Here is a 14,516-nt window from a genome sequence, read left to right as displayed (position 1 = left end):
ATCAGGAAAAAGAAAAAAAAGACATTTCACAAATGCTTAGACCTTCAGTGCGCGTGACCAGAAAAGTAATTTTAAGATTCAAGTGAACCAATCTGAAGCTGTTTAGAACATTAACCCTTCAAGGAAAAAGAGCTATTTTCGTTTGTCCCTACATTTCAAATATGGAAATCATCTTCCCCACTGGGTGCTGAGACACTGAAGACACAGCCTCTGAGTGCCATCCCCGGGGTTTGGGAGAAGAGGGAACATTTTCAGATTTGTCTGTGATGGGGGCAGAAAAACACCTATTTCTAACAGCCCCTCACATTAACAGTGACCACGTGATTTTCGCACCAAAGCGCCCCTTGAAAACCGACCACGAAGGGCTAAGATGTGGCCTTTTGTATTTCTCTTGGCTTTAACCAAACTTGATCACTTAGAGAAGAGTAGAATTTCTTGATAACTGGGCAAACTAAGAAAAATTGCTTTTATCCCATCTTAAGGAGCATCAGTGTGACACAGCTCATTTTCTGAAGAGACTTGTAGACACTTTGCTAAATGAGGAGCTTAAAAAAAAAACCTGTCCTTTATTTTCAGGCTGTTTATGTGCTTCTGTCTTGGGTGGGAATGGTGGGGTACGGGAGCAGAGGAGTTCGTGCAGGCAGAAAGAGAAAAACACGAGCTTCCACTTAATGGGACTGAAGAATAAAAACAAACAGATCCAACGTGTTCACGTTATTTGTTACACGGCACCGCCCAGCCCTCAATTTCTAACGTGGTGATACCTTCTACCCCAGCTCCTGTATTTCTCACTTTTGAACACTCAAGATAAACATAAAGAATACATGTGAAAAATTTTAATAAAACCGTCTGTGTTTTATACTCTGGAAGGAAATTTTCACGAATGTGAAATGTTTTCACAATTTTACCAAAACTGATACTTAAAAGAAGAGTATGGAAACCATATGCATGGTGTGAATACAACCTTCAAATTGAGGATGAGTAAAAAACAGCACCAATAAATGTCCTTAAGGATTTGATTCAAACCAACAACACTACACAACAGTCATCCCTCTGGCCTCACTCCCAAGACCTCATCATGAACTTGCTCAATGTAAAGAGGACCTCTCTGTATGATGTCTAAAGAACAGGAACCCTAGAGGGAGTGCAATTTTACATATCTACAGCTTAAAAAACTCCTATTGAGGGCTTCCCTGGTGGCGCAGTGGTTGAGAGTCCGCCTGCCGATGCAGGGGACACGGGTTCGTGCCCCGGTCCGGGAAGATCCCACATGCCGCGGAGCGGCTGCGCCCATGAGCCATGGCTGCTGAGCCTGCGCGTCCGGAGCCTGTGCTCTGCAACGGGAGAGGCCACAACAGTGAGAGGCCCGCGTACCGCAAAAAAAAAAAAAAAAAAAAAAATACAACTCCTATTGATACTGAGCTTGGTGAATGATTAGAGGCCAGACACTTACTCAAATGTTAGAATATCTAATTTCCCCTCCCACTGTGTCACGTTCATACACATGCTCCAAGTTCTCAAAGCTTCTGTGCAGTTTGTTCCTGTTTCAGACTGTGCCTTATGAAAGTTCCTCTTAAGTCCTGGGTGGCCAATGCAGAGGTTTCAAAAAGAGAAAGGAAAAGTAGAACAAAACAGAATAAAGATCATAAAAATACATGCGGGGACAGTATGGAGAATATGAACCCAACCCACGTGGCCGCTGCTGAGAAGCTGTCGCCCTCTAGGAACTCCTGTAAGTGGGGGAGGCTGAGGGGACTATTTCTAAGGGTGGGTATTCAGAATGTGATTAAGCTACAGGGGCTATCCAGGTCCTGCTCTAATTTGCTACGCTGTGGATATCCTGCAAGCCCAAGTTCACAGAATCAGTGTTTGCTCTCCAGACCTCTGGGCCCATTGTCCCCCCATCCCCCGCAAACAAAACAAAACCCTGTCACAAAGGTTCTTCACAGCTAACGTTTACTCAAAGTTTCCTTTTAAACAACGGAAAGGAGTGCACTCTTTAGCGGCCCTTTTATAGAAACGTTGGGGTGTGGCCTCACACAGGAAGGGCACCAGACCCAACGCGGGAAGTCAGGAGGCCTCGCGTGGGGTTCCGCCTCTTTCCCCGGTGATGCTCTGCTCTGGTCCAGATCACCCAGCCTCTTTCAGCCAGTGTGTCCATGGTGACAGCAACCTGACTACAAGGGCCGGTTTAGGCACCTACACGGATCTACTCATTCGATCCTCACAGCAACCCTACAAGCTCAGTTCTTCGGATTATTCCCATCCTACAGATAAGGACACAGCCTCAGGGGCTTTACGGGTTTGACCACAGTCACACAGTCGGCAGGTGGTGGAGCCAGGGTTCAAAGCCAGGGAGCCTCACCTTGATCACTCTGCTCGGAGCCTTCCATCAGCACGTCCGCCCGCCACGCCAGGCTGTGATGCGTGTTAAGTAAAGCCGCCCTGAAAACTACTACTCGAGGCAGATTTTTACTCATGTCACATGCAAATATATTCTCCGCAGAACTGAAAGAAAACTAATGACAACTAAGTACTGCTAACTCTAACACATCAGTTTGTTCTCTGAGAACAGCTTCATATAATTTGCAAACTACCTCTTTGCAAAATTTGTGACACTGAGTTTTTGAGGCAGAAGGGATCTAGAGATCCCTTCGATCAGAATGGTGGAGTGAGGATCCCCGGCACAGAGGCAAGGTTTGCCCCTCCATCACAAGGTGCTGCACCATTGCCTCACAGCCGCCCGGAACCGGGAAGCACTTCTTGAGTATTATTTTGATCTGTCAGGCATTCATTCACTCATGTGACGCATGCATGTGTAACATCAGTCCTCAGAAATGTGTCAGACATTTTCTTCTCACTACACGCCCCTCAGGCTTTAAGAAGAAAAGAGAAAGATGAGGGAAATCAATCTTTACGTCCTATTTTTTCTTCTTCTTTTTTTAAGTCAGAGAAACACAAAGCCTCTATCAAAGTTCTCCTATGATGAACATAACTGAAGTTCTATCCAATTCTTTCTTTTCTTTGTAAACTTGCTCATATGCAGACCTGATGTTAAACAAACTCTCTTTCCCATGTGCTTACGGAACGTGGAAACCAGAGGAATTGGAAGCTGGGGCCTCCTTGGCTTCGATGGTGATTGATAATTTGGTCATTTACTCTTGAAGGAAAAAGTAATTTCCTACTTAGGGTATTCAAACTTTTCATGCTATTTATTCTATAACGTTTGGCCTTATTATATTCACGCAGAGTTTTTTTAATGGTTCCGTGTCATATTGGGTCACAACGAAATACCCGAAAATACCTCATCCTAAAACAAAGACATCTGTTGACAAGAAAAGTTAAGAAGAGAAAGAAATAAGACCACATTCTGCTTTTATTTCCCCTTCAGAGAGCAAAGATTCTGGGAAATTTATGTACGTTACATTTATAAGCCGGCACTTTTCCCCCCAAAGATTTATTTGGCATGAAAAGTTACTTCCTGTAATCATAAAATCAAACGTTATTTACTCCTGTCATAACCATTCACATACTTCCTGTCATAAAAACTTGAACTTGGCTGGAATATTAAATAAAACATGCAAAAAACTACAGGTAGGAAGTGACTGTATAAATATACATTATGCTAAGTTCATAGTCCAATCTAAGAAAGGGACGAATCACCTCTTCTTGGAAAAACTAGTATTATACTTTATCATCTTGGCTGACTAATCCCACAGAATGATCTTGGAGGGTAGAAAGCTTTCTCTATTTGCTGAGCTCAATCAATAGTTTTAAGGTGGCTTCAGGATGCCTCCCAGGGGTACTGTATGTGCATCGGGCTGCAATGTTCTTGAGGAGTTCATGGCCCAGAGTTAGAATCGTGAAGAGTCAAAAACTCACACTGGGTAGATGCGCACATTTTAAATGCATGCCCACATTTTTCTTTGATGGCTGCATATTTCTAAAAGAAAACAAGCTTCTGAATTCCTAGGCTTCCGTGTGTCTGGTGGGAAAAGCAGAGCCCGTGTACACACACAATGATAGAAGAGAGTGTATGTGAGCAGATTTGTTTACAAAACAGGGCCCAGCAAAGTCTGTCTCTCCATGCCACAGCAGGATGCATCCAACAAAACAAACACACAGACACAGAAGAATCTATGAGAATAGCTCTTCTTTCTGATGAAGGTATAACAGTCTGTAATTATAACTGAGCCGTAAGTTAGAATGTGGCTTAGTCCTGAATGGGGAATATGTCAGAAAATCCAGTTTAACACACGCATGCGCGCGCACGCACGCAGAGGTGTGTATACTTCTCTACGGCACGATGGTTTCAACGGTCCTTCTTTGGCGTTAGAATCTCAAAGTTATTTCTTCACACAGGCGTCTTCTCCTACCTTCAATCCTACATACTTCCATCTGGACAGGGTGGTCCTTTCAAACTCATCAGGAAACAACAAAACCAACAACGTCTATTTGTCTTAGCTTAATTAATTGTACGGCCATAGGACCAGGCTTGAGAACTTGGACCCTAACCCTTCTTCAGGGAGCAGAGCTGAGCCAATCGGTCGCCAAGTCTAATCAGCGCTTGTTTCCAGTGACTGCTGCCTTTGTCCTCTCCCGCCCATTCCCGATTCAAAAAAATATGTCGGACCTTTATCACTTTGTTCCTGGACAACTATGACAGCCTTTTTAATTGTTCACTTGCCAACGAGCAACTGCGTGGCAGAAGAACACAGTAAAGAGTAGGAAGATTGGGTTCTGGGTGTGCCTCTGCCAGATGCAAACCATGTGGTCCTGAGAAAGTTATGTGGTTTCCTTGGAACTTGGTGTGCTCATCTATAGCATGAAGAAAATGGTTATCAAATGATATGATCTAATCTGGGACATACACAGTCACCAAATGTGACCTTCTGAAACTTAGTTTCCTCAGGTGAATGCACACCTTAAAAATGTTCAGTGACTTGGCTAAAGTTGAAGTTCTTCAGCCTGAACTGAACGTGAAAGTCTCATAACACGTACGGCACCACACAACTGCAACAGTGACCCTAACAGGGATCATTTCTTGAGCTACATGCACTATGCATGACCCAGGAATTTTGTATATGTGGGCTCTAATCCCCATGACCACTCCACAAGGTTGGTTTTATGACTCTACATTACACACCAAGGATCTGAGGTTCTGCGAAGAACTCACCCAAGGTTATAAAATCTATTAAGTGCCAGGAATGGCATACAAATCTACATGTGGTTGATTATGAAGCCCACTAAGCCATACTGAGTGCTTTAAATGTACCATGTAACTACTTGAATGATCATTCTCTGAGTCCCTGTAGTTACCAGGATGCAAAAGGAAGCACCGATCATCAGAATATAAACAACAATGACAAAGTGATCACTTAGTGGTAACATCAGTATCTATTCCTGCTCACTTTCTTGGCTGCTCAGTACTACAGAATAAAAATGCAAATACAATGTAGTTCACTTGTAACAGAAACTGCAGTTTTACACATAGCTGATAAAAGTGATGCTGGGGAACTGCGTGAGTCACACACAGTCACTGACAAATAAGGATCAAAGGGAGTTTGAACAGTTAACAACTGAGGAAGCAAAAGTCAACAGATATGATTACACGAGAGGTAGGCTCTTCAAGAGAATGGCTTGTGTATCAAAAGATTAAGCGAGGTCCTTGGGGAAATTAAATGCTTCTAACAAAAATCACCCTCTTTATGATTCTGTCACAGAAGTGAACAATCTTTGGTCTAAAAAATAGCCTATTGTTTCATCATAGTCCAAATTTCTGTCATATAATGTAAAACAAACTGAGATTCAACTTTTTTTAAAACTTTTCAAGACTTAATCCCAATAAAATCTTTTTTTTAATTTTACTGTTTGTTTAAAATATCTGATTCAGTTTTAAGTCAATTGTCTAAAAGTAACAGTTTTCTCGGAGCGGTTATCTTCAGATAACAAGGACCTCTTGAAATGGGAATAACAGAAAAAGGAAGAATAAAAGAATTACTGATATGCAGATAGTAGTGTACAATAAGAGAACTAATTCTCCAGCCCACAAATGGGAAGTAATGCCCTAGGTTTCCTCTCATTTCAAGATTCTCAGGCTTACCCAGCCCAAAGCACCCATAAAGAAGACCTGCTCATCAGCTCCATGCCCTGGTCCCACCACTGTATCTATGGTGGCATAGATACGGCATTCATATGGCATCAGGCTAGCCTCTGGGCAAGTCTGATTGTCTAGGCAAAACTAGACCGCAGTCTAGTAAACTGTGTAAATTCTAACTTTACAAGATCCACTCCACCTATTCTATCTTTATCTAGTTACCTGAAGATCTCTAGTTTTTTCCCCAGAAGACAAGAGTTTATAAACTGGAAGAATTTTGTCTTATGATAATTCAAGTTATAAAGGCCTCAACGTGTATCCAGATCCCGCCTGACACGTGTATATACACCTCTGTATAAAATTAAATGGTTTTGGTTTCTGCAAATATCCTTCAATCAAGCGTTCAGAGAAGGGTTGTTTTGAGAAAGATTTAATGGGATTTGTAACATAAAACCTCAAAAGCGTATTATTGACTTAACGAAGACAACGCTGGAATACAAAATGTGATTGCTGTGCTTTTTCTCGTAACTGTCATGTCCACCTCCAAGAATCTAATAAAATAATGTTGTCTCTGATGCCAGAGAAACCCAAGAAGGCACGCCCTAGGGAGACTGAGTCTTAAGTCGGTGAATTCTGAGGCATGTAAGTAAGCGATCAGAACGTTATTAGTGAGCTTTTGGCCTTGCAAGATTGTTGTCTGCTGTAGGGATCTTGGCTTGTTACTAAACAGAGAGCGGTTTTGTGATACTTTGAAATAGCTCCTTCTCTCTGAAAAGCAAGAGGTGTTACTCTTCATAAGGAAAAATCCAGAGCCTGCGATCTACACCTTATAGTAGAGATTCTTTTTCATATACATGCAGAGGCTATACAAGCACAAAAATGCACCGTGAGAAGTTAATATGTAAGTAAATACAAGAGCTTTCTAGAATTCAGAAATCTGAAATTGAGGAACAGGGTGAGCAGAAGTGGGATGGGAAGAACCAGTGGCAGTTCAGCGGTTTTGAACTTCTGACTGTGATTCCGGAAGATTTTTAACACAGCACTGGTTTTCCAAAAAGAGTTTTGTAGCACTGACCCCAAAGGCCAAAGGCAGCACATAATGTCGCTGTTGCAGTGTACGTTAATGAAGGCCATTGTGAACGACATGCTCTCTTTTAAGACTACACAGAAGCTGCATATGCAAGCAGATAATGCAGAGCACTGCTGCAGCTCCATTTACAGTCCTCGGGCGCAGTGAAGCCTGGGCTTCAGAAGCTCAGGGTGGAATGCTTGCTTTGGAGAGCATTCAACGGAGAGCATTTGGTTTCCTCCATTTAACCAGGTCACCCAGGCATGGAATGCACAGCTCTGCCAGACAGAGAGCGTTGTGGATGCCTGAGAAACAACGGCTTGTCCAGGCTACTGATGCGAAGAGAGGCCACGGTTTCCTTTTTCTCTGCTTTAAATGGCAGCCTTGACGTCACAACAGCTAGGAACCGCTGGAGGGACAAATAAAAAGGCTCAAGCCAAGAGTGCCCTGCTCTGTTGCAGGGCCATTTTCATCCCGTTCTGGTATCTTCTGTGGCTGCAGAGAGTCAGCAAGAGCAGAGGTGAATGGCTGGAGCTTAAAAACAGAGGCGGGCTCTGGGCTGATAAAACAGACCTTTGACCATGTTAATCATCACCTTCAAGAAACCTGGATGAACTTCAGCTCTTGCATGAAGCTTGTTTCTGACCAAGTGGACTCCCCAGGGAATGCCTGGAGTGATGTTGTTCACGGTTCAGACCTCTGCATTTTCCCCGAAGAGCTGAACTTCCTGTATTTCAAAGCGGACCTCTTCTAAGAGGGACTGCCACAAACGTCCTGAGAGAGGCAAGGAGCTCAGGAGAGCAGGCAGACAGTTTTTGCAAGAGATTTATTTTCTTCTATATAAAAACATCCTTTAGGGATTTTATAATTTAAGTTCAAGCAATTAAACATGCACATTTAGCACCCAACTGCAGGTGTTTGAACAAATGGGTGAAAAATGTTCAGATGGCTGGCAGGCTTAATTCACCATTATCTAAAATGAGTTGTCTAAGTCATCACAGCAGTTTGAAAAGCATGATCTTTCATGTTTCAACCTTACCTCAAAATTATAAATTATATTTAGCTACGTGAGTGTCGGATCACTTATTTCCATTATAAATGCAATGCTAACTGTAGACATACCGGGCAGTCTGCAGGCAGGATCTGAAAGCATCATGCCACTGCTTTCATGGAACAGAGAACAGCTTTCGGTTGCCACATGTTTACCCAAGTTCAGCCCTCTGCCTTTGAAGCAATAACAACTTTCACCAAACCCCAACCCTAGCCTAAAACCCACAGTGCTCGGGGTCCTTTGGGACAGCCGAAGCTCGAAAACCAGGAGCTGATGGGACGTCTTTGAGGTGTGTGTGTTGTAGCAGCACAACACACAGAGGGCAATGGAAACACCTGCTCTTATGACGTCTGTGCTCGTATTTAGAAGTTCAGCAGAAGGAACAACGCCTCTGAGCTACTTGGCCCCTTTTATAAGCTCTTTCTTTTCTTGATTTTTTTTTTTTTAATACTTATTTATTTGGCTGCACCAGGTCTTAGTTGGCAGCATGCATGCTCTTAGTTGCAGCATGTGGGATCAGGTTCCCTGACCAGGGATCGAACCCGGGCCCTCTGCACTGGGAGCATGGACCACCAGGGAAGTCCCTCTTTTCTTAATTTGATGAGCACTCCCAAAGCATAACTTCCCTGTGGGTCATCGGATCGTCTTGTTTCAAGAGAATAATCTGCCATGAAGATATACTCACTTTCAAAGATAAAAGAGGGTATAATTCTGATATAAAATTCTCCTTTAAGACCTCCTACAACAGAACACACCCCTTCTTGCCTTCAGGTTGTCTTGAACATCTCTCAACCTCTGTAGGTACCTGAGGCCTATTCTGCAATCTGGTCTTTGGATTCAAATGATCTTTACCTGGGTAGAGAACAAATTCCATGCCTTGTTTCTGCTATTTAAAAAACAATCCAAGTATCTTCAGTGATTAAACAATGGAGAAGATACAGCAAAAATTATTTGTTAACTGCATTTTCTTTCAAATGACGGTTATGCTCAAGAGGTGAAACTTATTCTAGCCTTACCCTTGTTTTTATTTTATAAGAGCTTTTTATAGTTTAAGAACTGTAATTAAATTTCCTCAGAACTGATTTATTAAACTTAAGTTTTCAAGAAGAGAATGATGGGATTTCTTAAACTATTAAGTTTCCAAAAGGAAGACAAATTATTTTTATTCTAATATAAAAGATGAGAGACTGAAAGGGAAAATTTTTTCCATCTGTATTTTGATTAGAATTTTTTAATGTTCAAATTCTTGGTTCTAAACCACAGTAAACAACCAGTCATTCATTAAGAAGCAACTATTGAAAAGGCGATATTTAAAGGAGAAAAAATAAAACATGATGTGATTAAAACCCCATGCACGTCTTCACTTCAAGGCAAACGCTGTGCCCATCTGGGTATTTAGAAGGTGCCAAATATCATTGGGATCTAGATTTAATTCATGTCATAAAGAAAGTACTGTGTTTAATTTGTTTACAAAAGACCTAGAACCTCATGGAAATGATGGTGGTGATATGGACGTGAAGTGAACTCAACATTAAAATGAGGTACTGATTTTTAAATTATTTAAATATACAATCAGTCACAAACATGAACAAACTTTCAATGATCTAGTGTTCTACTCCTAATGAGAAAAGGTAATTTTAAAGATAACCTTCAGCTTTAATAGGTTTCTGCTCTAATTTTCTCCTCTGTTCGGAAATCTTTAAAGGTTAGTCGGTTTAAAAATCCTGGCTGCTTTTAGTCAGAAGGGCCAAAGAAGAAGAGACAAGGTCTGTCCCGAGGGGACTCAAAGATGGATTGTGAGAATTTAAACCCCGGACATGTTACCTGAACTGAAAGCACTGTCTTTGCTCGCTTTAGTGGTGAGACTTGGGAAGGACCCCAGCTCCAGAGCCCTCTCTTCAGGTGACAGGAAGTACGAAGTGCACTGACCCCAGCAGCTCCCAGCACATGTGCAGAGATATCCACGTTCAGCTCCCAGCACATGTGCAGAGGTATCCACGTTCAGAAGGTAAGCCTGAGCTGGCCGACCTGCCGGCCAGGGTGGCCACCCTCAGCGGGGCGGTGGCTTTCCTTCCACGCTTTCTTGCCCACTGAGTCTTACATGAACAGCAGACCCGATCCCTGATTTCAGTCTAAGGACACTGATGGGAATTTTCCATGAAATCATCTTTAGGAACAGACAGCTATCATAAATACCACAGAAATGAGCTCTCCCTTTCCAAATTCCTCTGAAAGCGGCAGAGAATATGTACAGCCTTGCTCTAAACTTATTTGTAACAAATAAAATAAAATAAAATAAAAGCTTCTCCTCCAGGTTATTACAACTCAACCAACAGTCATCAGCCAACCCTATAATGCACACATGAGACATCGGTTTTCACAAATTGTCTTTTGTGCTTGTTAGGAAAAACTAACTTTCTATCTATCTATCTATCTATCTATCTATCTATCTATTCTTTACCTATATGGAAACAAACTCATAATACTAATCTCCAACAGTGATTCCGTAGTAGGTAGCTTTATAAAACCAGGCCCCCCCCCCCCCCGCTTTTTTTTTGGCCATGCCTCGTGGCATGTGGGATCTTCCCCAACTGGGGATGGAACCTGTGCCCCTGCAGTGGAAGCACAGAGTCTTAACCACTGGACCGCCAGGGAAGTCTCTAAAACCAGTCTTTATGCTTATAAATCTACCCTCCAATAGGTGACAATAGAACAGCTCCGTCACTCTTCTTAATTTCTAATATGTACACGGAGAGGCAAACACAAGGTTTTATTGAGACTCTTACTGTACATGCTTCTTTTCTTCATAGCACATCATAACCTGCAGTTGCCTTTGTGCATTTGTACACTGCCTGTTTCTTCCACTACTCTGTAAATTCCATGAAGGCAGGATTAGTGTCTGTGTTTTCCTTATATAAACACCGTGGGATGGATGGAAGGAGGGTGGGGAAGGGGTGGGGAGGGAAGAAGAAAGAAGTAGTAAGAGGAAGAAGGGAGGGAGGGAAGGAAAGGAAGACAAGAGTTGCAACAGCAGCTACACTGGTTTTAGCAAAGACAAGGAGTACTTCTTTTGGCATGAAATTAAAATTATTATGTATGTGACACGGAGGCACAAAAATAAGGAATAATTAGCTCCTAGATCTTTCATGTTTTATCTGTACAACAGCCACTACAGCAGGTAGCTCTGCTCACTGACTTCTCAGCTTATCTGTGTGTAAATACAGAGCTATGTTTCTTAAGTGAACAGTTTAAGAACTGTGACCAAGGTCCAGTATTTCTGCCCTTTTTATTCATTCAACATCTCTTGGAAACACAAAGCCCGATTTTAACTTTGGATATATCCATGTGAAGGCAGAACTAGCTCTCAAGCAACTCTTCTCATTTTTACCACCTACATAGAAATGTAGCTTCTCGTAAAGGATGCCTCTCAATGAAGAAATCATTTACCAATAATAAGCAGGGTCACTGGGGGCAGAGGACAACATCAGACCTGACAGCTAGGAAGGCAGGTAGTGTCACTAAGAGGATGCTCGAGACCCCTCCCGTCACCTGGCTCCAGGGGGAGCAATCCAAGGAGTCCTTTCCCCACACAGCACGTCCTGTGAGGGTGTGACGGGCACGGTCATCAACACAGGACCGTGGAGGGCTCGCCTGAGTTTACACAGCCCGTGACTGACGGAGTCAGGATGCAGCCCCAGGTCTTAAAGGCCGCGTCTGCTGCCTCATCTGGCCGCCAGGCTGCTCACTGCGCAGGCTCTGAACCGGCAGGGCCGCAGGAAGTGGCAACAAAATCATCTGCACCACAGAGAAAGTGTGAACACAGACAAGCCCAAACCGATCATCATAGTTTTGAAGCATCTTGTCTAGGAACAGTTACTGACAGGAAAGTTAACCTGCTGAGCCAAGCGCAGACCTAATCAGGTCCATTTTTGCCACGAATGCCTAAAGCCCTTCTTTCAGGGCAGAGACGAACCTCGACTCCCATCATCTGTGGCCGCTGTGGGAATTACGAGAATTAAAAGAAATAACGCATGCCCTTGTGCACCTTAACGCTGTGGGTCTCCTGCGAAAACTACATTCAAATCCAGCTCCCATGTGAACACAACCAGACCAGCCTTGGCAAGTCAGCTTTCATCTTGCTCAATCCTTTCTCTCAGTTTTTCTCTATCAATTTATCACAAGTGTTATCGGTTGAGGGTCTACAATACATCTAGCATTCTTCTGATGACAAAATAAAAAAATCACTCCCTGTACCCTCTGCACTCAAGTACTTTATGATTCAGATTTTGTTCTCCCTTCTGGATGCCTATAATTTCTTCTTGACTGACTAGGGTTTAGAAAACATGGCACGTTCACAACCGTAGGGAGTTAACTGCACGGCACCCATCACAGAGCAAGAAAGGCAAGAAAGGTGTTAGCTCTGACTGCTGGGCTAATTCACTTGGGTCCTGACCAATGTCCCAGGAATGTAACCTTCCCCATCACACCCCCGATGGCAAGCAGCCGTGACATGCTGATTCTGTGGGTAGGACGTCATGCGTTCCAGCTTCATTTGCAAGAGTATTTCCAGGTCCAACTGCCGCCTTGTGGCCAAGCAGAGGTCCTGACCCCTTCAGCCAGCTCCACTGGGAGATGGAATCGAGGCCAGTGATCTATGATCTAATCCCAGTGCCAAGGTGAGTTTGTCAAAGGCCCTGAGAGCAAATTATGTTTTCCCTGCCTGGGGCTTGGTTTCTATGCTTTAAAAAGGATTCTCAGTATTTACTGCAGTAAAATTAAGCACTTTCAAATTTCTGCCAGATCCCCTGGAGAAATACGGTTTATTAACACAAAACAAATGCAGTGCCTGAAAGGCAGGAGACCCGGATCACAGTCCCTGGCCCACTACGGATTCACTGGGTGGCTTCAGGCAGGGAACTTAAATCAAGTGCATCATTTGAAACGGGCATAGAGTGGACACTTGGCAGGTGGGCAGTGCCCTGTGAGGTCTGAGGCTGGTCCAGTGGCGCAACTAAGTCAGTGCAGGCGAGGCCCTTTGCCAGGGCCCAGGGCCTTGAGTGCTGTTTTGTAGCTGGCTCAAGGTGGCCATGCTGAAATGTGACCATAAAATTTTTGAACGCTTGAAGCTGAAGGAACTGGTTGAAACCTGTCCTTGAAATGAGGGGCAGTCCCACATATTAGGTAAGAGCACAGCTTTTAGGAGCCAACTCTGTGGATTCGAATCCTGAGTCTACCATTTTCGAGCTTTAGTTTTCTCGTCTGTAAGGTATGAATAAATACCATCTACCTGTCACAGGCTGTTGTGAGGATTAGATGCATTAATTCTTGTAAAGTAAACACTAGGTGAACATTAGCTATTAGCTAAAAGTTAACAAGGTATTAAAATCAAATGTAATAATTTATTAAGTATATATTTTTTCAGCTTCCAAAGCAGATTTATAGAGAGTTCCAGTTGGGATGAATGAAACTCCATGAGAGAGGTAATAATAAAATACCTAACCTTCTACACCCCTTTAGAGTTTGCAGGACACTTTCCCCTGTTTTCTTTGAGGTTCATATTCTCCTCATTTATTCTTTTACAAGTCACACTTCAGCAAAGTAACCAGGCAGACTGGAAAGCCCAGAAGCAAAAAGAAAGATAAAAACTTTTTTTTAAATAAAAATCTCAATCCATAGGTTCAATAGCATTCCAGAAACGGCTGGAGAAATAATGCTTTAAAGGCCATCTGCATGCTGGTATCTCCATCTGAGACCTCTCCCCTGAAATACAAACTTGATTATCCACTCGCCAAGTCAACATCTCCACTGGAATTGCAACAGGCATCTCAAAGTCAACATGACTAAAACAGAGCTCCTTCTTTTTCTCCCCTCTCCCCATAAACAAGATAATGGGTGAACTGTGATACATTCACACCTCTGGAACACTGCAGCAATGTATACAGAGGAACTGCAGCTATACTCCCAACATGGGTGACTTCTATAAACATAATATGGGGAAAAACATAAGCTACAAAAAACTACACATGGTGTGACACCATTTTTTACGTATCTCAAAATACCTTTAGCAACGCACATTTGTGTGATAAGATTTATATGTTTGTTTAAAATAAATCAAGAGGATTAAAAACACAAATTTCAGAATTGCAAGGAAGGTGGAGAATAGTGGGAAGGAAGTTCACAGAGGGATCCAGAAGCATCTGTAATGTTCTAGTTCTTAAAGTAGGTGGTGGGTCACTGGAGTACATTTTTTAAAACTGTGCTTTAGAGCTTACGTGTATGTTATGCATAATCTTTTGTAT

General features: G+C 42.8%; 1 long non-coding RNA gene across 4 annotated transcripts in view; it reads right to left on the bottom strand.

Moving 5' to 3' along the window:
• LOC105748120 (uncharacterized) overlaps positions 1–14,516 on the bottom strand; it is an 88,516-nt gene that overhangs the window by 32,222 nt on the left and 41,778 nt on the right. The window lies entirely within an intron of this gene.

Source organism: Orcinus orca, chromosome 9 (assembly GCF_937001465.1).
Source record: "Orcinus orca chromosome 9, mOrcOrc1.1, whole genome shotgun sequence".
Lineage (NCBI taxonomy): Eukaryota > Metazoa > Chordata > Mammalia > Artiodactyla > Delphinidae > Orcinus > Orcinus orca.
This window is presented reverse-complemented; position numbering and strand designations above follow the sequence as displayed.